Here is a 24,249-nt window from a genome sequence, read left to right on the forward strand (position 1 = left end):
CCTTTTTTTTCTTGCAGCTTTAGGTGAATTGGCCAACCCCTTCAGCTGCCTACCGGGAGGCACTTGGCCTGCGGGCACCTGGGACCTTTGGGGAGAGGTTCCTTTGATCAGTCAGTCAATAAGAATTTCTTAAGGGCTTATTAATTATGTGGTTTAGTGCTCGATTCAAAGAAAGGTAAATACTCAATCCCAGACCTCAGGGAGCTCACTTTCTAAAGGAGGAGACAAAATGCAAATAACTGTGTACATAAACAACGCATAAAGTAGAAATGGAAAGCGACTTCGGAGGGAAAGTTCTAGGAGAGGATAGGGAACCGAGAGAAGGAGATGAAGAAAAGTCTCCTGTAGGAGGTAAGCTTTGAGCTCATTCTCAAAAATGATGGAAGCCGGGAGAGGAAGGAGAGGAGGGAGAGCATTTACCGGCAGGAGAAATAACCTGTGCAAATGAATTGTCAGGAAATGGAATATTGTGTTGGAAAAACTGCAAGTGGGTCAGCGTATACGACTCACGGGGTGTTTGAAAGGGTATCAAGTGTAAGAAAACTGGAAAAGAAGGAAACCCAGAGTTTGTGAAGGGCTTCAGATGTCAAAAGGGATTTTATGGCTGATCCTAGAGATCATAGGAAGCTGCTGCTAACCCGGTTTTGTCTTGAATAATCAAGGTGATGGAGGCAGACAACAGGTGATTCTTTGGCATCCAGTAAGAATCAGGAAGAATCAAGAGGCAATCTTACTTCCCTGTTGCCCTAGGGAAAGTATTCTGGGCAATAAATTTTTTTTTTTTTTTGGTGTTTATCTAAGAATTTATCTAAATGAATAGCAAACAGAAATCAGAGAAGTTCTATAGATTAGATGATACCAGAAAACATAGAGTGAATTAGCTTTCTCAGAAGCAAGTTATCTCAATTCAAACAAGAAATAAGCCCCAATCTCATGAAAAGGGGAAATTCCTTGAAGTAAGTAGGGAGGCAATCTGGGAATCAGGGATGTATTGAGGTCCTGACTCCTCCCATATCTTCTCAAAGGTTTGTTTTTAATTTTTTAATTTTTATCTCTTCATAGGTCTCTGCCCAAAGAGAATCTGGAACTGGGTGATGTGTCTCTTTTGAAGAGAGAAACAAGAATTTTTCTCTTCTCCAAAGCTTTTGCACTGTCTGCCCCTCAGCAGTCAGCATTCTCTCTACTAGTCCAGTATCATGCCTAGTCACCATCACATAGAAATTCATTTTAGAGGAAGGCTGCTCAACCCTTTTTGTTTCATTGAACTTTTTTGGCAGTGTGGTGAAACCTACAGCCCCCTTCTCAGAATAATGTTTTTTTTTTTTTTAAATTTATTTATTTAACATTCATTTTAACAAAATTTTGGGTTCCAAATTTTCTCCCCTTTTATCCCCCCCCCAAACACCAAGCATTCTAATTGCCTCTATCACCAATCTGCCCTCTCTTCTGTCATCCCTCTCTGCCCTTGTCTCCATCTTCTCTTTTGTTCTGTAGGGCCAGATAACTTTCTGTACCCCTTTACCTGTATTTCTTATTTCCTAGTGGCAAGAACATTACTCAACAGTTGTTCCTAACACTTTGAGTTCCAACTTCTTTACCTCCCTCCCTCCCCACTCCTTCCCTTTGGAAGGCAAGCAATTCAATATAGGCCAAATCTGTGTAGTTTTGCAAATGACTTCCATAATAGTTGTGTTGTATAAGACTAACTATATTTCCCTCCATCCTATCCTGTCCCCCATTACTTCTATTCTCTTTTGATCCTGTCCCTCCCCATGAATGTTGACCTCAAATTGCTCCCTCCTCCCCATGCCCTCCCTTCCATCATCCCCCCCCCCCAGCTTATCCCCTTCTCCCCCACTTTCCTGTATTGTAAGATAGGTTTTCATACCAAAATGAGTGTGCATTTTATTCCTTCCTTTAGTGGAATGTGATGACTGGGCAATAAATATTAGCCAATAAATAGGCAGATCTAGAAATCCAATACCAGATAAAGGGATACTGGATGCAGATGAAAAAGAAAAGTATTTATTCTAATTGAATATATTTTATTTCCCCCCAATTACATGTTAAAACAATTTTTAGATCTTTTTTTTAAAGTTTTGAGCTCCAAAATCTATCCCTCCCTTCCTTCCCTTCCCTTCCTCTCCCAAGAAAGTAAGCAGTAATATATGTGTGTATGTATATGTATCTGTGCAATGCACATATACAGACATATACAAAAGCAGTCATATAAAACTTTTCTATATTAGTCATTTTGTTCAAGAAGACTCAAAAGAAAAAGAAGGAAAGTGAAAAATAGTATTTTTCAGTATTCAAACAATATCAGTTCTTTCTCTGGAAGTGGGCAGCAGCCTTCAGCAGCAGCCCTTCGGGATTGCCTTGGGTCATTGGATCGCTGAGGATAGCTAAGTCATTCACAGTTCTTCATTGAACAACGTTGCTGCTGCTGTTGCTGTACACAATGTTTTCCTGGTTCCGCTCACTTCGTTCTGCATTAGTTCATGTAAATCTTTCCAGGTAGGGATAAGTATTTATGAAATCCTTACTGTGTGCCCAGCATTGTGCTAAATGCTGGGGATATAAATAGAAAACTGAGTCAGTTTCTGCTGTCAAAGAGCTAACAGTAGGGTAGACAACACATGGTAGAAGAGGTCAGCTGGAGGATGGATGAAAAACATTGGTCTTTACAGTACAGCAAGAGGGCTGATGGCAACACCTAAGGGTCTTTAGGTTGTACTTTGGGGAAAGGCAGATCCTGGTAGGATTACTGGGTGAGCAGAGTAGGGCCACTGAGAGAGCCATTTGCAGTAGTTCTGGTGCCAGGGACCTCTGGTGTCTACATGGGTGGAGCTCAGGTTGAAGTGGTTTGGGGGTTGCATCGGAGGAAGTGCAGGATCATTTTTTATAGATTCTGCCTTTTGGATAGTAGTGGGGTAGTGGTGGGAATATCTGGTGGGAGAGGATTTTAAAACCACCTCTGCCTGCATGATAAATTCATAATCCCAAAGTATCTCTGACCCCTTACTCCAGAGGCCCTTGGGTCTCCAGTGGTTACCTCAGGGGTCCTTGGAATCTAGAGGGCTTTATTTGGTAGAGGGGATAGAGTTCCTTGAGGTTCTTGGTGACAGTTACTCCAGGGGCTTCTAGATATAGGAGAGGGGAGGGAATGAAAAAGAACGGGGTTACAGAGAACAAAAATCCTCCCCATTGTCTTGGTTCATGGACAAAAAGAAAGATCTTTTATAACTTCTCCTGCACTGCTGTATTTAATGTCTGTAGTATCCAGAAAAGATCACTAATCTTTGCATACTTTATGGTTCCCTGGTTGCTAGTGAGTTGGTGCCAATGAAAATATTTTCTGAGGTTTTGATTATGAAAGAGTAGAACGAATGAAATCCCCAGTGGAGGAACTTGGGCTCTGGAGCCAAGGAGAGTCGTACACAGGAATCTTCATCTACAAAAATTTCTAACATAAACTTAATCAAGAGTTCCTTGGCTATTAAAACTAGGGAGCACACCTTGAAGATTTGAGGAGGTAATTTCAGGGAGAATAAAAGAAAGTACCATTTTATGCAACATTTCCTGAATTTTGCCTCTTTAATCAGGGCAAAGGTATGAATATAGAATTTTCCTTTGACATACTTCCACCCCAGTGCTGCTGTCAACGGACTCTTACTCTTTCTCTGTACAAAACTCCAAAGCCTACCTTCTTTGGAGGGTGGCTGCATTACCCACCTGACCCCATCGAGATAAGACATGTACAAATAACGATAAGGCAAAGTGAAAGAACAAGTGTGATATGTTCCTGAGAGGTGGTGTGTTAAAACCATATATTGTTCTGGTTCCCCTAACCAACCCACTCCCCCATTCTAGTCAGTATAGTAAGTAAATTTATAAGTAGTCATTATAAAGTAACTATAGCTGGAAGTAAGACTGCAAAAGGGAACCTAAAAGTCACATACAGATCCAGTTGTTACAAAAATAAAAGGAGCATCATTTTAAAACTGCATACAGTAACCCAAAATCATGTCCTGAGATTATGTGCTAAATATGTGCTCAATAGCCTTTGAGGCCTTGCTGTCAGGGTCTTTTGGTCTCTTGGTATGTGAGTCTCGAATAAGTTCTAGACATCTGCAGTAAGATCCGCAGAACACCAAATGGTGCTAATAATTTTGAGATGATGTGCACACGTTAACTTTAAAGTTTTATTGACAATTTTGAGATGATTTAGACATGTTAATAAACTAACTCCAAGTTGGCTTGGATAAGAATTAGTCTGTCTCCCACCAAAACCTTATGAAAATGAGACCCAAAACTCCTGCCACCCAACACTCTTCCATCTCCATCTGGGTCCATGCAAGAGCTCTCAATTTTAACCCATGGTTATATGAATGACTCTCCATGACTCTCCCCCTCCCCATTCTTTTTCCCACGCCGACTGCCTTCCTTCAATCACCCTATGCCCATCCCCACATTGGCTGCCTCTATACCCCTACTCACCCATCACTTTTGCTACTTGTCTCTGTATTTTCTATGCTGTTTTCCCCTTTACTTCTGTGCGTTATTAAAATGTGACTGAACCCTTACTCCCCATTGTGGTCTTTCCCAGTGAGTACCCAAGAAATGAATATTTCATAATTTGATAAATTCATTAGCAATTCAAGTAGCTTAGAGGCTGAAGAGAGAAACTAAGGAGACATACTTTTAGTAATAATTGAAGAAGAAACATAGAATTTCAGAGTTGAGAGACCTTAGGCTTTATTGGAAGCAGGCTGATAAAAATGAAATGAACACTGACTCTGAAGAAAGAGGTCCTTGGTTCAAATCTTTTTTTTGATACTTAAAAACTCTGTGACCTTGAACAAGTTCCTGACCTTTTTTCTCATTTTGCAAGTTAAGTCAACAAACATTTCTTAAGTTCGTACTATGTTCAAGGCACTGTGAAAAATGAGGAAGTTAGTCCCTTTCTATGACCCTTGTGATGGAGTTTCAAACCACATCTCGCCAAGAATCTACAGCTTTCTTGGCAAATGAACATCTAGTCTCCATTTTCCCCAGTGACAGAGAAACCCATTACCTTGTAGGTAAGGGGCAACTCATTCCATTTTTGAGCCATCTCACTGGTAGGAAGTTTTTCCTTTTATGGAACCAAAATTAGCTTCTCCGTAACACATCCATCAACCCTTGTACAAGTCTAATCCCTTATCCCTATGATTGCCTTTCAAATACTTACAGATGGCCATAACATTACCCTAACTTGGCAAATACTTAACAACTAGCTCTCTCGGGAAAAATAAATGTGTGACGTATTTCAAGTGTAACCTGCATTATTGAGATTTTTTCTACAGCCTTTTAAAGTTTAGACAATCAACAAAATGATAAATCAAACCCTGATTTATGGCATTTTCTGTGTAAATGCTTCCAATGAAAATGGAACCATTGGCTCTCACCAGCCAACATGAGCTGACTCCAGCACAGCCCTGCAGATGCAGTTCCTTCAGTGGCTACCTACTGCCTCTAGGACAAAATACAAACTCCACAGTCAGGTATGTCAGGCCTGCTACGATCTGGCTCTTACCTACCTTTCTACCTTGAATCCATTTAACCCTTACCTTCACCATTCAGAATCCCTTTCTTCTTTTAAGGTGCTATTCAATTGCCATGTCCTCTGTGGAATCGCTTCTGATTGCCTCAGCTGAGAATGGATTTTTTTTCCTCCAGTAATTTTCCCCTAGTAATTTGTGTATAACTCTTCTTTGCCCCCCTAACATCTTACCTTTGGCTATGTTATTTATGTATGTTCAGTCACTCTCTCCCCTCCTCCAAGTCAATTTTAAGTTCTTTAAGGACAAAGATTTTGTAATTTTTAAACCTTTGAATCCCCAGAGATGAGCTCAATGTTTTTCCCTTAGTAGAAACTACACTTTTTTTCACTTGAAATGAATCTGATTCCCCAAAACTTTGGTTTGTTAATTGCAGATGCTTTCATTCCCTACCTTGTTCTAGCCAAGGGATTTGTCAAGCTTCTTCCTGATTCAGTTGACTTAATCAGGTCATGGGATTATACACTGTCCCTACTCTGGGAAAGCCAGCTGTTTCACAGAGAACATACAAGAGGCACTGGAGTTTTTGGACTCCAGCCTCTAACAGGTCCACTCTTGATTTGGTCAGACAGGAAGGACAGGAAGACAGCTTTGAAGGAGTAAATAATCTCACTTTATTCTAGTCTATTCTTCTCACAAGGTTATTGCTGGTTCCCTAACAACATAGAATGAATATGGAGTGAGGAGTGACTAATGGGTCAGTGAATCAATAAGTCAATAAATCTTTATTAATCAAGGTGACTTTCATGTTTGTTTAGGGTGCTGCAATACTAACAATACCGTCATTCAACCCAATAAAGAGCCATAAGCAGAAGGGGAATGGGCTGACAGACCAAGGTGCCATGAGTAAGTCACAAGATATGGTAAGATTTGCGTCTTCCCAATTTTAATGTATGTTCACGAGCATTCCATTCATCCTAATATTGTACCAAAGACAGTTTAGTAATAAATGATTTTTAAGTAATACTGGCACATTTTAAAAAAAAATTTCACATAATGGTTGGACTCTACTTTTTTACAAAAAAAATTTGGCATGAAATCTATGATGATTATACAGTAAAATACAATGAAATATGGTAGTTGGTGGTGGTGACAGTAATACCTTATCCTTGAGGGAGTAGGTTGGCCACCTTGGTTCTTACCCCATCTTTTAAAGAGGGCACAGTGGATAGAGCACTGGCTCTGGATTCACATGGATTTGGACTCAGTTCACAGGCATGTTTTAAATTTACAATGGACCTCATTTAGTAAATCACCTGTTGCAGCACCATTTTTTTTCTCTCTTTCCCATGACCTTTTTTTTTTTTTTTTTACAAATTATTTATTTTTAGTTTTCAACATTCACTTCCATAAGTTTTAAATTTTCTTTGCCTCCTTCCCTTCCCCCTTCCCCAAGATGGCATGCAATCCAATATAGGCTTTACATATGTACATTCTTATTAAACAGATTTTCACGTTAGTCATGTTATATAGAAGAATTAGAACTAACGGGAGGAACCATGAGGAAGAAAAAACAAGACAAAGGAAAAAGAAAGACCAAAGCTGTGTTCAGACTCCATATTTCCTTCTCTGGATGTCAATGGCATTTTCCATCATGAGTCTTTTTGTAGAACCATCTTAAAATCAAAACAGCATTAAAAAAGTGGGAACTGTCAGGCAAAGAACATGTGCTGAAATAAATCTTTTGCAGAGCTCCTTGGGTGAGTTCAAATAGGACCTCAGGCACTTACTAATGTGTGACCTTGGGCAAGTTACTTAACCCTGTCTGCCTCAGTTCCTTATCTTTAAAATCAGCTGGAGAAGGAAATGGTAAACCACTCCTGTGTCTTTGCCAAGAAAACTCCAGATGGAATCACAAAGGGTCAAATATGACTGACGAGTCAAAAATGACTCATCAACAACAAAAATAGTCTGTCCATCCTTATCTGCTTCCTCCAACCCACGGCCCATGTCCGAAATACCTGATTTTTCAGTGGGAATAAATTCCTGGCTGGTAGAAGGAGAGCAAGGTATTAGCATTCTCTGTCACTGGCCTTCCAGTTGCCATAGAGCTAAGGAGAGCCTGCTTGATCTGAAAAGGGATGACCACAAATTCAGTGACGTTAGAGTCTATGCACTACAGTCTATAACACCAATGGTACTCTTCTTTCATACGGGGTTGGAGTGTGTGGATTTCCACAGATGAGCGGCTCTCTCAGGGGCTCAGTAGCAGACGTGAATCCCCAGCAAAGGGAAATCAGTTGAAGAGTTTCATATCAGTTACCTTTCAGTGTGGTCCAGAAAGCTGCCAGAGGCTCTTCTCAGAAGTAGAACCTGGAGAAGGAAGAAACAAGCAGCAGTCACAGAGGAAGGGAAGATAAATCTCTGGGTTTTTTTTAAAAAAGAGGTTGTTGTTGACCTGACCCAGAAAGTGAAAGCTGCATAGACTAAGGGCAAATGACAAAAAGCAAAGAGCTCCACTATGTCACAACACAAGACATCACAAGAATAGATGAGGATTCTGTATCATTGGAGGAGTGAATTCCCTTCCTGAAGGGTCATTGTGCATTATCTCTATCCTATTCTCTTTTCCTATTTAGAGTGTTCATGTTTGTGGCAGAATGCACCCTAAAGTATGGGTGGAGGCAGGGATGAGGAGGCATGTTCTATTGTAAACCTTACTGTTATCGTAGAGTAAATGTTTTTGCTCTGGCTAATTTTATCTTCTGGTTGGCTGCCTGAAAAGTAAATACCTCAGTGGGAGCTTGTGAGTTGTGATTGTAGGAATGCAAACCCATAGCATACCTTGAACTTGGGATAGTCATCCCCAGACAACTTGTCTGAGAGATGGGAAGGGAATCCGCAAAAGGGGCTCTGCGAAAGATTGTATTACTTCAATTCATGTTTACTTGCCTGGTAGTTACTGGTTTTTTGTGTTTTGTTTCATTTTGTTAAAAAAGACTCTGCAATTTACCATATGAGATCAATCATAAATTTAAAACATCCCTGTGATCTGAGTCTGAATTCATGTGAATTCGGAGGTGGGTCACTTTCCTTACAGAGTTCTGCATTGATTAGTAGGGCCAACTTATTAAACATAGAGATCAGTAGGGCAGTCTGGTTAACTCATGGATGGAGGGCTGAGACATTTCAGGACTTGATGTATGTATCTTTCTGCCCATTGAACTAGGGTTTATATGACTCATAAAGCTATAGCCTTACCTATTATTTCTTTTTTTAGCTTGTATGTAGCTTATTTGTAGACATTTGTTTGATTGCTGTCTGGAGTTAGATCCTGAGCTCCTTGAGGTCAGGAACTATCTTTTACTTCTCTTTGTATCCCCAGTGCTTAGCATGATGCCTGGTACAAAATGTTCATTGATTGACGTTCTCACTGAAAGGCCATTTATTTATTCATTCAACAAATATTTATTAGCTACCTTCTATGTTCAGGCATTGTGTTAGGCACTAGGGACAAAAAGACAAAAATCAATCATCCCTCTGCTCAAGCTGCTTATGTTCCAGTGGGGTAAACGTTGGAAAAGTGGCTGGATCTGGAGGGAGAGGGCTTGGATTCCAATTCTGGCCCTGCTGCTTAGCCCTTAGGTGACTTTAGGCAAATCCCTTCCCCTTTACAGCCTCAGTTTCCTCATCTGTAAAATAAGGGGGTTGGACTCCTCTTAATCTATGATTTCTGACACTCTGAAGTAAACACAAAACATGAGAAAATTAAACATGGAGTTATTCTGGAATGGGTGGAAAGGCACTAGCAAAACCAGAGTCAAGAAAGGTCTCATGGAGGAGTTACCCTTGGGTTGAACTCAAGAGGAAGTCAGGGATTCTAAGATCTGGAGACTATGAGCAGAAAAATAAGGAAATATGGGAGAAACGCATTAGAAATCATGTAGAAAGCAGACTGTGGCTAGCAAATTTCTTTTAGGAAGAGGAAGGAAATCTCAGCTGCAGCGGGAGGCCTGGCATGGAAGTAAACCATCGTGGTCAGCGTTTCTATCACCAGTTTCATAGACTATCACCACCAGCATCATAGACTTGGAAAGAAGCTGAGATAAAAATCTAATAAGGACATCATTTAGGGTTAGAGGGACGTTGGTGGGGGTGGCAATATCCGCCCCCCTCCCCATGCTCACCTCCTGCTTTCAGGTCATTTCTTAGCCCTATCATACATTATACATGATTGGACTTATTGACTGGCATTGCATCACAATCAAAGCCACCAGAAATCATGAGTAATCTTTTATTTTGAATGAGCCATCTTGATTCCGCCCTGGTCAAATTGGAAGAGAGGGAGCTCTGTCCATTAAATAAGCAGGTATGAACGAAAGTGTAAGAGCCCATGTCAATACTCAAACCTCCCTCAGGTATGGGCATTATTCCAGTTTGGAATAAGTGGGCCTGAGTATGGTTCACATCTACTGTTGGTAGGTTAGCTTTGAAAACTGTTTTTGTCTCCTGATTCTTCCAAAGTGAGCCTGTTTCACCCCCAACCAGCCCAGCCTATGGCTTCTGTTGTTTCTTCTGGGACATACTAAATAGTTAATGCTGGATCCAGAGTTAGGAAGACCTGAGTTCAAATTCAGCTTCAAACCCGTGCTAGTTCTGTGACCCTGGGCAAGTCACTTGACCACTTTGTGTTTCAGTTTCCTCATCTGTAAAATGGCAACAGTAATAGCGTCTACCTCTTATGGTTGTTGTGAAAATAAAATGAGATAATATTTGTAAAGTGCTTTGCAAACCTTAAAATACTAGTTCAAACATAAATATATTTAATATATAAAGATGTATAATAATATATAATATAATATAATATATAGATGATATGCATATATATATGCAGATGCTAGTTTTTTTTATTATTACTCCCAGAAAGGGCTACTGATCTAGGATTTAGCTAAGGCTTTTTTTTTTGTCCCTGGGACTTCCCATGGGGGCAGAGCTTCAGCCTGCCCATGTGTGGCCTCTGCACTCTTTTTTTCCCCAAATTTATTAATTTATTTGTTTTCAGATTTCAACAATCACTTCCATAAGTTCAAAATATTTCCCCCTCCCTCCCCAACATTGCATTCAATCTTATATGGGTTCTGCACATGCATTCCTATTAAACACATTTTCACATTTGTCATGTTGCATAGAAGAATTAAAACGAATGGGAGAAACCATGAGAAAAACAAAACATAACGAAGGAGAAAATAGTCTGCTTCATTCTGTATTCTGACCCCATAGTTCTTTCTCTGGATGTGGATGGCATTTTGCATCATGAGTCCTTTGGGAATGTTCTAGGTCCTTGCATTGCTGTGAAGGGCTTAGTCTATCAGAAACAGTCCTCACACACTATGACTGTTACTGTGTACAATGTTCTTCTGGCTCTGCTCACTTCACTCAGCATCAGTTCATATAAGTCTTTCCAGGCCTCTCTGAAGTCTTCCTATTCATCATTTCTTATAGCACAATAGTATTCCATTGCATTCCTATACCATAACTTGTTCAGCCATTCCCCCGTTGATGGGCATCCCCTCAGTTTCCAGTTCTTGGCCACCACAAAAAGAGCTGCTATAATTATTTTTGTACAAGTAGGACCTTTTTCCATTTTTATGATGTCTTTGGGATATTTTCTTAGAAGTGGTATTGTTGGGTCAAAGGGTATGCAGATTTTTATAGCGCTTTGGGCATAGTTCCAAATTGTTCTCCAGAATGGTTAGATCTAGCAACTTCACTCTTGAGTCTTCCCTGTCTTTTCTGAGTTGGTACCTGACCTAATCCTCTCCAGAAGCCCCAACACTCCTGGATCTCACCGACTCACCAAGCTGAACATTGATGGTGAGCCTTCATTTCCCTCCTTCAATCATTTCTCTGTGGTTACTGATAACATGTCTAGACTCATTCCTCAGTGGTTAGCACATTCCCACTCCTTCATATTCTCCCCGTCTCAGTGATTTCAAACCCTCAGGTGTCAATATATAAACCTGTTGGGGGTGGAAGCTCAATTCCATGTGGACAGTCTCGGGCAGGTAAAGGTGGGAACTTCTAAATCTTAGAGTTCTCATGAGGCCCCCCAGAAAACAGCAGGGAATCGAGGAGTGAGACCGAGCTATCTCGTGTATTTCCACCTCTTCCCGTGAGAAACGTGATGGGAGGAGCATCCCCGCCCTCGAGACTGACCCGGATCTGGGCACACCTATTGTTATCTAACAGGCACGGTATTCAGGTGCAAACTACGTGGCCAGAGAGCTTAATTAGGGTCAGGAAAGCCTGAAGGCGCTCTTAGCGCGGGAGGGGCCCTTACAGGACAGAAGGCGCCTCTTCCCTTTTCCTCTCTTCGCTCTCCCCTCCCCCTCTCTCCCCACTTCCACTTCTGCTTCCAATCTCTTACTGTAAGATCTTTGCCTCCTTGGGAGACTTCTCTCTCCCTCCTAAGGAAGAGTTCCCCCTGCACATGTAACCAGGACCCTGAATAAAGCCTAACCCTTGTTCGACTCCGGAAAGTCTCTTCTCTCATACGTTTATCCGGTTTGGCCAACCGAAGACCTGGGACAGGTAAGGTAAGACTCGGGTAGCCCTCAGGCCTCTAGGCCTGGCATAAACCCCATTCTTAGTCCCCCACTGTTTACTCCCTTACTTCTCTCCCTTTCAACAATATTGCTTCTCCCCCAAGTCTCACTCTAGTTCCATCCATACCTTCCATTATGTTCTTTATAATAATGGTTCTACAGTCAGGTTTCGCCTGAAAACTTTTCATTTTTTTCTCCTTTCATTTTGTTGCACTCTGGACGACCTGTCTCCCTCTTGATGACACAGATTTCATGTCCACCCTTTTCAATCCCAGTTGTACACCCCTCCCACTTCCAGTTAATCTCACTGCCTTCAGTCTCTCTCTGCTCTAGTCCATCCTCCTTTTAGCTGCCAAATGATATTCCCAAAGTGTAGCACTGCCCATGTTGTCCCTTACTCAGTAAATTCCAGTTAACACATTAAATTCATTAAACTTCCTATCGCCTCTAGAATCAAATATAAAATCCTTTGTTTGGCTTTTAGATCCTTTTTATGATCTGACCCCTTCTTATCTTTCTAATTTTCCAACCTTGAATCCCCTTTTCAATGGGCAGTGACCTCCATGCTGTTTCTTCCCCTTCATCCATTTTTACTGATTGACCTCCATGTCTAGAATGCTCTCCTTCCTCCACTTCTCCTGCTGCCTTTCATGGCTTCTATTAAGTCTCAGCTAAAATCTTAGCTATAAGTCTCAGATTTCATGGAAAATAGTATAGCAGAAACTAGCACAAGACTATTTTATACCATATATCAGGATAAAGTCAAAGTGGGTACATAATTTAAAGATGAAAACTGATACCATAAGCAAATTAGGAGAGCAAGGAATAGTTTACCTGTCAGATCTATGGAGAAGTGAAGAATTTATGACCAAACATGAGATAGAAAACATTATGAAATGCAAAATGGATACTTTTGATTATAGTAAATTAAAAAGCCAATACAACCAAGATTAGAAGGGAAGCAGAAAGATGGGAAACAGTTTTTACAACCAGTATCTCTGATAAAAGCCTCATTTCCCGAATATATAGAGAATTGAGTCAATGTATAAGAATACAAATCATTCCCCAATTGATAAATGGTCAAAGGATATGAATAGGAAGTTTTCACATGAAGAAATTAAAGTTATCTATAGTCATATAAAAAATGCTCTAAATCACTATTGATTAGAGAGAAATGCAAATTCAAAACAACTCTGAGGTATCACCTCACACCTATCAGATTGGCTACTATGACAAAAAAGGAAAATGATAAATGTTAAGGAAGATGTGGGAAAATTGGAACACTAATGCGTTGTTGGTGAAGTTGTGAACTGATCCATGCATGGTGAAAAATAATATGGAACTATGCCCAAAGGGCTATAAAACTGCATACTCTTTGATGCAGCAATACCAGTATTATGTCTGTATCCCAAAGAGATCATAAAAAAGGGAAAAAGACTCACATGTACAAAAATATTTCCAGTAGCTCTTTTTGTGGTGGCAAAGAACTGGAAATTAAAGAGATGTTCATCAATTGGGGAATGGCTGAACAACTTGTGGTAAATGAGTATAATGGAATACTACTGTTCTACAAGAACTGATGAGCAATCAGATTTCAGAAAAATCTGGACTTACATGAAGTCATGCTGAGAGCAGAACCAGGAGAACATCATGTACAGTAACAGCAACATCGTGCAATGACTAACTTTGATAGATTTAGCTTTTCTCAGCAATACAATGATCTAAGACAATTTCAAAACACTCATGATGGAAAATGCTATCCATATCCAGAGAAAGAACTATGGAATCTGAATGAAGATTGAAGCATACTATTTTCTCTTTTTTTTTGTTTTTTCTTTCTCATAGTTTTTCCTTTTTGTTCTGATTCTTCTTTCACAACATGACTGATGTGGAAATATGTTTAATATGATTCTGCATGTATATCAGATTGCATGGCCTCTTGGGGAGGAAGGGGGAGAGAGGTAGAAAAATTTGGAACTCAAAATCTTATAAAAGTGAATGTTGAAAACAAACAATAAATAAAATAAAAGTCATTTTTCTCAGCAAGAAGTCTTTCCTGGTGTCCCTCGAGGTTGTTGCCTTCCTTTTGAGATTACTTCTAACTTTATCTTGTATATATCTTGTTGTACATAGCTACTTTCTTATTGTCTTCCTCCATTAGATTTTGAGTCCTGTGAAGACAAGGACTTTTTTTTGCTTTTCTTTGTATCCCCAGAACTTAGCACAATGCCTGGCATGTAATAAACAATAAATGTTAACTTGACTTGATTATACTCTGGTTGAATTTTATTGAGTGAAATCTCTGGTCTGTAGAAGCACGTGTCAGTAATTAATCTACCATGTCCACATTTGAGTCCCTACCTCCATAATGTGATATTTTGATTATAGGCGATAATGAAATTGAAGCAACTATAAAATTGTACCCAGTCAATTTTGTAACGACTGAGTTATCAGACCAACAGGAGATGTTCTAGGTTCTTTTGATCAGTGTAAACAAGGATGTGACACCATGTTCCTTCAAGATCTCAAATATAGCGTCTTAGACCATTGCTCCTCTCTGTGTAGGGCAACTTGCATAAAATGCATGTGGAACCAAGGTGTAGTGTAAGGTGGTATGCCTTTGAGAGGAAAATTTCCCTGGTGATACTGTATGTATCAGTCTTAATGTATGTATCATTCTGAATAAGCCAGTATTGGGGTTGGGATTACCTGGATAGTCAGGTAATTAAATGTATGCTCTGCCTCTGGTGTCTACTGGAAAGACTTGGAATGCTTCAGGAGATGAGAGAGGGGCATTATCAACCCAGAAAACCTGAGGATAAGATTGTGGTACTATTTTACGTGAGAAAAAGAGCTGACCAACAGAGAAATTCGTGTTTGGGTGGGAGGAGTTCTCTCATTGCAATACCTTTCACTTTTGTGAATACACACAGATTCCTCACTGTACTGGGCAGGATTGTGGGAGATGAGGAAAGCTTTGAGGTAATTCATTAACCTCTGATCTAGTCAACTTAAGGAATTAATTAACCCTTGAAAAACTGTGAGGTTGTTATTGCAAAACTCCAATAGCATAACCTCAGTATTTAAATATGTTGTATTATACCTGAAAAGCTTTCTTCAAACTTTTGTATTGAGGCTGCGTTGCTTGATCTCCAAAGGTCCAATTCATCCAGTAGGTTTGGAAATTCTTGGAAACCTCACAGTTGTAACAGGGGTTTGACAACTGAAGGGCATCCTGGGATTTATAGTTCAGAGGAATGAGCATTCTCTTTCAGTTCTCATATAGATTTGGGGCTATTTGAATCTTTGAGCCAGAAAAAGATTCAAGAAGACTTGAATCAATGGGTCAGTCAGTAAACTAGTATTTATTAAACCCCTACTGTGTGCCAGGCATTGTGCTAAGCAATGGAGAGACAAAGACCATGTTGTTGCGTTTGTCCTTCATTTTCATGCTGTATTACAACTATGGACCAAATCATACAGGGATCAATTGAAAAAATATTGAGCTTGGAGAAAATTTAAGACATGATAGTTGACACACTTGAGGTCTTCAAACAACGCCTGGAATCGTTTACTTTCTAGAGGGAATTTTTGTTAAGGTATATGTTGGACTAGATGAACTCTGCAGTCTCATATAACTCTGTATATTGAGGATTCTGAGATCTTTATGTCTTCTGTTGAGCTAAATATAATTTGACCTATATTGTTTTGCTAGTAGGTGACTAAGGGCCCTTCATGATATAAGGGCCAATTCTAATATTCCTAGAGGAAACTTTGAGTCGGGGCAAAAGAACCAAATTCAGGTGTTCCCAAGGAGAGCTCTGGGTAAGGGAATAAACCAAGGAAATTTTATTGAGGAGTCTCCATGACTGACTTATTACCCTCTATGAGCACAATTCTTTTGTAATGGGTCCCAGGATACGTAATTCTTTGGAGAGAGAGTTACATACGAAGGTTATTTATTTTCTATGAGTTCTGTTGTAAAGTCTAAGTCTTTTTGTTTGAATTATCAATTTTGATTTTTGGGAACAGAGTGCTTGCTCTTGCACATTAGTGAAAACAGTGGAAGACGCCAGATGGTGTATTACTAAGATATTTTGCCTGGGGTATGGGTTGGGGGAGTTAAACCAGAGAGGTCAGAAATCCCCACAAATACATCAAGACACTTAGTTCTATGTGAGAAGCACTGAGGCAAGATTACATAAGCTTCCTTCCTGTGACAAACTAGAACCATTACTAAAGAATGCCACCTAGAAAGCTGGGCTGTTGCTACAAAGGAAATGAAGAAATTTCCCATGGTGATCAGTTACTCTGTATCATTTCCTGAAACCATAGCCTACTGCAGCAAGTCTTCTCTCTAAAATGTTCAAAAGTGCAGGTTATTCCATAAGCTACCAGCAAAATTCTAGATTACTCCTGGGGGTGGTCCAAGTCTGTCCTTTTCCTTTAGAATTTTTAAAATTGGTATCTATTGCTTTTAAATCACTTAAATTTCTCCCCCCACCCCCACTTGTTATAGAGATAATCACTTAGAAGAAAGAAAGGGAGGGGGAACAATTCAGTAAAATTAATCAACCTATTTGAAAAAAATCTGACATGCAGTGTTCCATATACATAGTTTTCCACCTCTGCAAAGAAGTGAGGACTGGTACTTTATGACATCTCTTCTCACAGACCAAGTTTGCTTATTACAATTTTACAACATTCAGTTTTGATTGTTTTATTATTGTTTTTGTTTTCATTTTCATTGTGGTGATCATTTCTGATTTACTTTAATTTGCATTAGTTCACATAAATCTGCACATTTTTCTCTATATTCATCATTTCTTATAGTACACTAATATTCTATTACATTCATGTACCACCACACATTTAGCTTTTTCTCAACTGATACACATCTACTTTGTTCCCAAACCTTTACTTCTTCAAAAAGGATGCTAAAATACTTTGGTGTTTATGGGACTTTGTTTTTTTGTCATTTGTCTCTTTAGGATATACATATATGTGTGTATATATACATATATATCTCTAAAGATATACTTATAATATGTGTATATATGTGCATATGTATATATAAGTATGTACATGTATGTATGTGTAACAGTGAATAAACTGGTTAATAAAGTCAAGATGCTTGAATCCCTTTCTTGTCGTAATTCCAAATTGTGTACTGAATGATAGGACCAAGATACATCTTCACCAGTAGAGCATTAATATATTCATCATTATGCAAGCCCGCCCACAATTACTATTTCAATCTTTTGGTCATCTTTGTAAATTTCATGGATGTGATATGAAATTTCAGATTTATTTTGATTTGCATTTCTTTTATTATTAGTGATTTGAGAAAGTCTTTCCTATGGATGTCAATAGTTTCCATTCATACTCTGAGAAGTATTTATTCATATTCTTTGACCACTTATCAATTGGGAAATGGTTTTCAGTCACATCTTTCTGTTAGTTGTTTATACATCTTGAATATCAGACCCCTATCAGAGATATTTGATGCCAATTATTTCCCAGTCAACTGCTTTCCTTCTTATCCTAGTTACATTAATTCTGTTCATGCAAAAGCTTTTAAATTTCATATAATTAAAATTATTTTATGTTTTATAATTGCCCCTTTCCTTTGGTTAAGAAGTCACACCCTAGGCATGTGTGTTAAAGATACCTAATCTGGTTCTCTTTTAATTTTTTTATAGTTAAAACTTTGATGTCAACTTGGAAGGAGGACTCTAGCGAAATGTCTTATGGACACTGCTAGGCACGGTGCTGTTTCATATATTTTTCAATTATGTGAATAAATACATAAATGACACATTTATCAAAATTTTAGATGTCATAAACCTGGGAGAGATAGTTATTATATTTGATGACAAAACAAGAATTAAAAAAAAAGTTAACCATAGGTACCATTTAAAATAGCACTTTAACATTTTAAAAAGCGCTTTACATGTTTTATCTTCCTTGATTTTCACAAGAACCCTGTGTGACAAATGCTATTATTCTGCTCTGAAGATGAGGAAACTGTGGCTGGGAAGTTAAGCAGCTTTCCCACTTAACTGTATTTTATATAGGATGCTGATAAGCTGGAGATCATACAGAAGAAAGCAGCTAAGATGGTGAAAAACCTTGAGTACATGCCTTATGAAATCACTTGAAGGAAATGGATGTGTTTAACAGGCAGAAGAGAAGAATTAGGGGTGGATGTGGACATGATACTTGTCTTTAAATATTTAGAAGGCTCTCACACAGAAATGGGAAGTGACCTGTTCCATGTGGATCCAGAATGAAGAACTCAAAGCAATAGAAATAAACCATAAGGAGGAAAATTTAGGTTTAATACAAGAAAAAAAATCTTCTATCAGAGTTACTCAAAAGGTAACTGAGCTACTTTAAGTAGATAGTAGGTTCTCTCTCCTTGGATGTCCACTGCCAAAGCTAAATGACCATTTGTCATATGTTTCATAGAGAAGATTCTTGTTCCAAGATATGCTGGACTTGATGTCCACTGAGGTCTTTTTTCAAGTCTGAAATTCTGTGTTTTGAAGGTTTATAGAACTGTTACAGAAGATGTACAATGCAGAGCCTAAATGGAAGAAAGATGCCCTACTGAGGTTGAAGTCTTCCAAATAACTCCTGTTTGGGGATGCCATTGTGCTAATTTTATGAAGCACTGCAAAGTCTCCTAAATATTGTCACTCATTCAACCTCTCCATCCATATAGGGAAGACCAAATGCATGAAAACTCTAACTTTCAAGATGATGATATACATTTGTATGAATAATCTAGAAAGATATTCTATCAATATAAATCTCTTGGACACACACTATGGGTGGTCATTTAATTGGCTCTGAAACTAAGAAGTAGGAGAGTAGACTGGGCTGTCCTTGGGAATTGTGTAGTCCTTTTAAATGTTCTCAAATATTCTCTTTAAATGTGAGTCATGGAATTTACAGTCTCCAAAGACTTAAATCCATGGGTAATACTAATAGTTATGGAGTTGGTACATAATGAACAGGAATAAGTTGCAACATATTACCACCAAAGAATTATGCAGGAAAAATGACATAAAGGATGCTATCAGAAAGATGGGGAATGGAAAAGATGAGTAGTTCATGTGGTGAAAGCAAGGGGATAACCAGTTGATAGCTTACAATCTCCCTTGTATATACATAAGGTTAAGAGAATCAGAGGAAGGTCGCCAGTATGGTGGGTGGAACTGCTATGGAGGATCTATATGAGAATATGAACAAGAATGATTCAGCATGGGGAAGCATGACTAACCGATCATCTGCAGCAAATATTCCCACAGATCCACTGACATATTTGTAAAGAAGGGAGGGTAGTTAAAAGGTATAAAGAGTCTACTTAAATGCTTTCTGAAGAGACTCCTTAATTTACTTTCTTGCATGTCAACATGTAAATAATACTTGGTTTCTACAGGCTGATCTTTGTAAATAGTTTTACAAAGGTTTAGAATTTGAGGTGGGATATATTAAGAGGTGTGCCAGCTTGGAAAACATGGATAGGTCAGTATCTGCAGCATTGGAAGGAATACTCCCATTAATGGGTTAACAGATCTAGCAAAGTAATTTTTTAAAAGATTTTTATATCTTTAATTTTTACATCACCTACACTTCCCTATGTGCTCCTCCCTCTCTCCTCTCAGACAGCCAGTCCTTATACCAAAGAAGAAAAAAGGATACAAACAGTTCAGCAAAACTAATGGAAAAGACTGTTGTTATATTCTACAACCATACTTCTCTACCTCTGCAAAGAAGTAGGGTAAGGGGAATTTTCTCTCCTGTTTGGGCACAAGGCTATTCATTGTAATCTCACAGTATTCAATTTCAACTATTTTGTTGTTGATATTTTTTCCATTTATATTTTTTTGGTCATGTTGATTTATGTAATGTAATTTAATACTCCCTGCTTAATACATGTAATTTATACTCCCTACTTCCCAGGGTCATTGTGAAGTAATGGATCTTAGAGTGGTGTTAATATGTTTTTTTTTTTACCATTATAACAAAACACAAATCTTGTTGTTATTACAAAACACTTTGCTATGACTTCAAGGGCTAGGTAGCTCATTCATCTGAGGACAGATCGTCCTGTTATGTTTCATTGCCTCATTTATGAGTTGATTCTAAGCTGGACTATTTTGAAAGTTACATAATGAATTTATTATGCACTTAAAAAGAAAAGCAAGCTGTACGTAATATACACATTTTTATTTATAATCCATTTTTCTCTCTTCTACATATATAGAAATGCTCATTTATTTAAGTTCAAAATTTAAAAACAATTTTTAATAGTTTATGCTTTTCTCCTTCGACTTTGTTTTGGATACTTTATCGTGTTTGCTCAAAATATTTTCATCCCCATGGCCTGTTTAATTATGAGTTTGTCAGATTTTTTAAACTGAAGCCATACTAGACATAAAATATTGCCTTAGTTCATGTTGTTAGAGGCTTGAATAGCTTTGCAATTGATAAAAGAAAGAATTATTCAAGTGATGATTACAGTATCAAAAGTACAAATGGAAGGATGAATCTTTTACTTCTTACCCTCTATTTTGCTTTGAAATTTTCCAGAGGGACCTCATTGCCCTTGACGTAACTTTACCCACAGTGGAATTTCTGTGGATTTATTTGTCAGCCAAATTTTTCTAAAGCAATCTAGCAAAACTACTTATCTTTTTTTGGCCAGTAGTTCTGGGAACTATCAATCCCCTTTAAAGGTCAACTAATGCACACCAGATATCGTCCAGAATGGGTATGACCTAGTGTAAATGCTGTGGACAATATAGGAGCAGAAGTTTAATAAACACTTGTTGCTTAATTGATTAGAGGATAGAAAATCTCTTCCTGATGTGTAGAATCAGCTGGACAAAATATTGTCTACATTGTTAATTGCAGGTATAGCCCTGGGCTGGATGTTTTTGTTTAATGACTTATCTTTGTCACAACAGAGGGATCAGTCTGGTAGGTTAGTGAGTTATTGAATAAGCAATCAAGCTCACAATCTAATATGTGTGTGTGTGAAATAATTCGGTCATAAAGATATTAGGTATCAAGAAAACCTATTTTAAAATTAGATATATGTATGTACATACACACATAATACATATGTGTATCTCTGTATGTATACATATATACGTGTATATACATAATATATACATACATGTGTGTGTGTATATATGTATCCCCAAGTCAGATTGTAAGCTCTTTAAGGGCAAGTAATGTCTTTGCATTTCCATCACTGAGCACAGGGCATGTCACATAACAGGCAAATAATGCTTGTTCATTGGTTTATTTCTCCTTATTGGAATTGTTTCTCTTTGGGGTTTTAGAATTTTATTCTTGTTTTTTTTTTTAGAATTATATTCTTGGGAGAAAATTTAAAACTTATGGAAGTGATTGTTGAAAACTGAAAACAAATAAATTAATTAAATTTTTAAAAAAGGAAAGGCACTGTTTTCTAGTAACCAAAAACCGATTTTAGCCTACATGCATATTTCTTGAAGAGATGCTTGAGCATCTCTCCAAACAGTTGCCTTGCCCCCAGAATTTCCCCATGACCAGATATCTGCACACATTGTTGTTCTATCTCCTTATCCCTCTGTTTTTCAAGGCAGTGAACTAAATTGTATTGTTGGCGGGGGGGTTGCTACAGGAAGAATGAAAATTATGTTATGATTTGTTACATTTTATGATTCAATTTAAAAATTTTCCTTAAAAAAGGAATTATATTCTTAAGAACTTAAAATTTAGGGGTATTGGTTTTCACTGAGAGGTTTTAATTAGTCAACAAATCAGTAAACATTTATTAAGTGCTACTATCTGCTAGGTACTTTCTCTTCACCCTTGGAAACAATCTCTTTCTAAATCTGAGTTGTATGTCAGTCCACATCTGGCTTTTCTCTCATTAACTGGAGTTGTTGCTTCTACCTAAGGTTCTACTTCAGCCACCATTTCTATCTTACTGGCAAGGATGAGATCCAGATGAGCAGTTCTTGCTTGCTCTGTCTTTTGAAAGCTGAAATTGTCTTTAAGGCAAGCCAATAAATTATTAGCTGCCCCACTGAGAGAGATATAGACAGAGAGACACAGACAGAAAGAGTCAGGGACAGGAAACACTGAGAGACAGAGAACAGGCAGAGAGAGAAGAGAAGACAGAGACTCCAGCCAACATCTGGATGATTCAAGTCCCTGGTTACTACTTCTATTATTGGCTCACATTTAAATAATGCTTTAAGTTTTGCAAAGTACTTTACATTCACTCTCCTAAGATTCCCACAGCAATCCTGTGAGTCAGATGATCTTCCTCTCCTTGCTTAATAAATAAGGAAACAGGCTCTGGAGATGAAGCGACTTGCCAAGGGTTACAACACTAGGATCTTTGGCAGAATTTGAACCTGAGTTTTCCTGATTTCAAGGCTTGTGCTTCATGACAACAAAAGCATTTATATAGCCTTTTAAAGTTTGCAAAACGCTTTACAAATATTACCAAACTTGTAACATATTTGTGTCGAACTACATCCCACACCACATTCCCTCTCTTGTCTCCATGCTAGTCTTGTAATTCATTTCCTGAAATCTTCTATTTCTCTCTGTTGAGTGGTCTGATGAAATATCACTTCTTTTTCTGCTTTCATGGATCTTCACCCAAAGGCCCTCAGCAGAATGCAGCAAATATTTGGAAAGCATGTACTATGTAATAAGCACTTGTTTCCTTGACACTGGAAACAAAAGTGAATATATAAGCAGGTTAAAAACAAAGGACCATAGATTTAGAACCAGAAGGGACCTTAGAGCTCCTTCAGTCCTATTGACTCATTTTATGGATGAGGAAACTGAGACCTGTAGAAATAAAGTGACCTCCTAGATCACACAACTAAGAAGCAGAACCAGGGATCAGCTCCATGTTCCTTGATTCTGATTTCACTGGTCTTTCCATTATACCGTGTTGCCAAAAGGTATGGTGATATAATTATTCTGTCTTGGAAATCTATATGTATCACAGAGCCAGTTATTTACTGTATCATGTGTTCAGACATGGGTGTATCCTACCAAAACCTCCTAACTGTGCATGTCTTTGAAGTCTGAGAATTTGACCTTCTCACAGAATCACAGAATTTCAGAGTGGGAATGGAATTTGGAGGCCAGCACATCCAACCCACACCTAAAAAAACATTTCTATGCAATATTCATGATAAGCAGTCTTCCAGTCTTTGCTTGAAGACCTGAAAGTGGCTCTTTGAAATCCCACTACTTCTGGAGACAACTGATTATTCTTTTGGATGGCTCCAATTTTTAGGAAGTTTTTCTTGACAGAAAGCTTAAATATGAACTCTTTGCAGCTTCCTACCATCTCATCTAAGAGCATTCCAAAAGTCACAGAGACATATCTTCTGTTCCATCACACATTTCCACGCAGTAACAACAGCATATGACGTTGTTGGCTAGATCCTATCCTTTAAAACACTTTCCTTCCTTGGCTTCTAGAGTAATTCATTCTCCAGATATTGCAACTAACTGTTTTGCCATTAAAAACAAATGTTGTTTTCTTGATTTTGCTCTTCTTTTAGATGGCTAGGGAAGCCCAGATAACAGAATAGTACAAATGATTGACTTGATACAAACACGTCAAGTCAAACCAAGATTTGTTACGTTTATTAAGCATCTACTATGTGCCAGGTACTTTGCGAAGTGCTAAGTATACAAAGGAAAGGCAAAAATAGTTCCTGATCTCAAGGAACTCACAATCTAATGGGGAACTCAGGATTTAATGAGCAAAGTTTACTTAAAGTTATCAAAGATAGGGCAAGGATCCCTTGCTGAAAGGTCTGGAGGGCACTGAGACTTCCTACCCTTTTCTCTCTTTTTCTTCATGGGGAGGACACGAGTATTGGTGAGGACAACCTCATTATCAGTAGACATTCTGTAAGCAGTGACAAGGTGATAGCCTTCCCCCTTTCTCCATTCTGGTACTTTCGTATTTTGGGGGGAAAAGCCTGGACTTTGTCAGCCCTGCAAAGTCATGTATTATTCATGAAACAAAGGAATTTTGATGGTGTCCATGCCTATGTGAT

General features: G+C 38.4%; 1 long non-coding RNA gene across 3 annotated transcripts in view; it reads left to right on the forward strand.

Moving 5' to 3' along the window:
- The first annotated feature begins 205 nt into the window (after positions 1–205).
- LOC140496807 (uncharacterized) overlaps positions 206–24,249 on the forward strand; it is a 42,809-nt gene continuing 18,765 nt past the window's right edge. Inside the window, exons 1-4 of one of the 3 annotated variants that reach the window (XR_011964404.1) lie at positions 206–351; positions 1,063–2,517; positions 5,454–5,546; positions 6,362–10,323. This is a non-coding gene — a long non-coding RNA (uncharacterized lncRNA). Of the gene's footprint in view, positions 2,518–5,453; positions 5,547–6,361; positions 10,324–24,249 lie in introns of those variants that run through there. The other 2 variants (XR_011964405.1, XR_011964402.1) reach the window with 2 other exon arrangements.

This window comes from Notamacropus eugenii, chromosome 1, assembly GCF_028372415.1.
Source record: "Notamacropus eugenii isolate mMacEug1 chromosome 1, mMacEug1.pri_v2, whole genome shotgun sequence".
Taxonomy (NCBI): Eukaryota; Metazoa; Chordata; class Mammalia; order Diprotodontia; family Macropodidae; genus Notamacropus; species Notamacropus eugenii.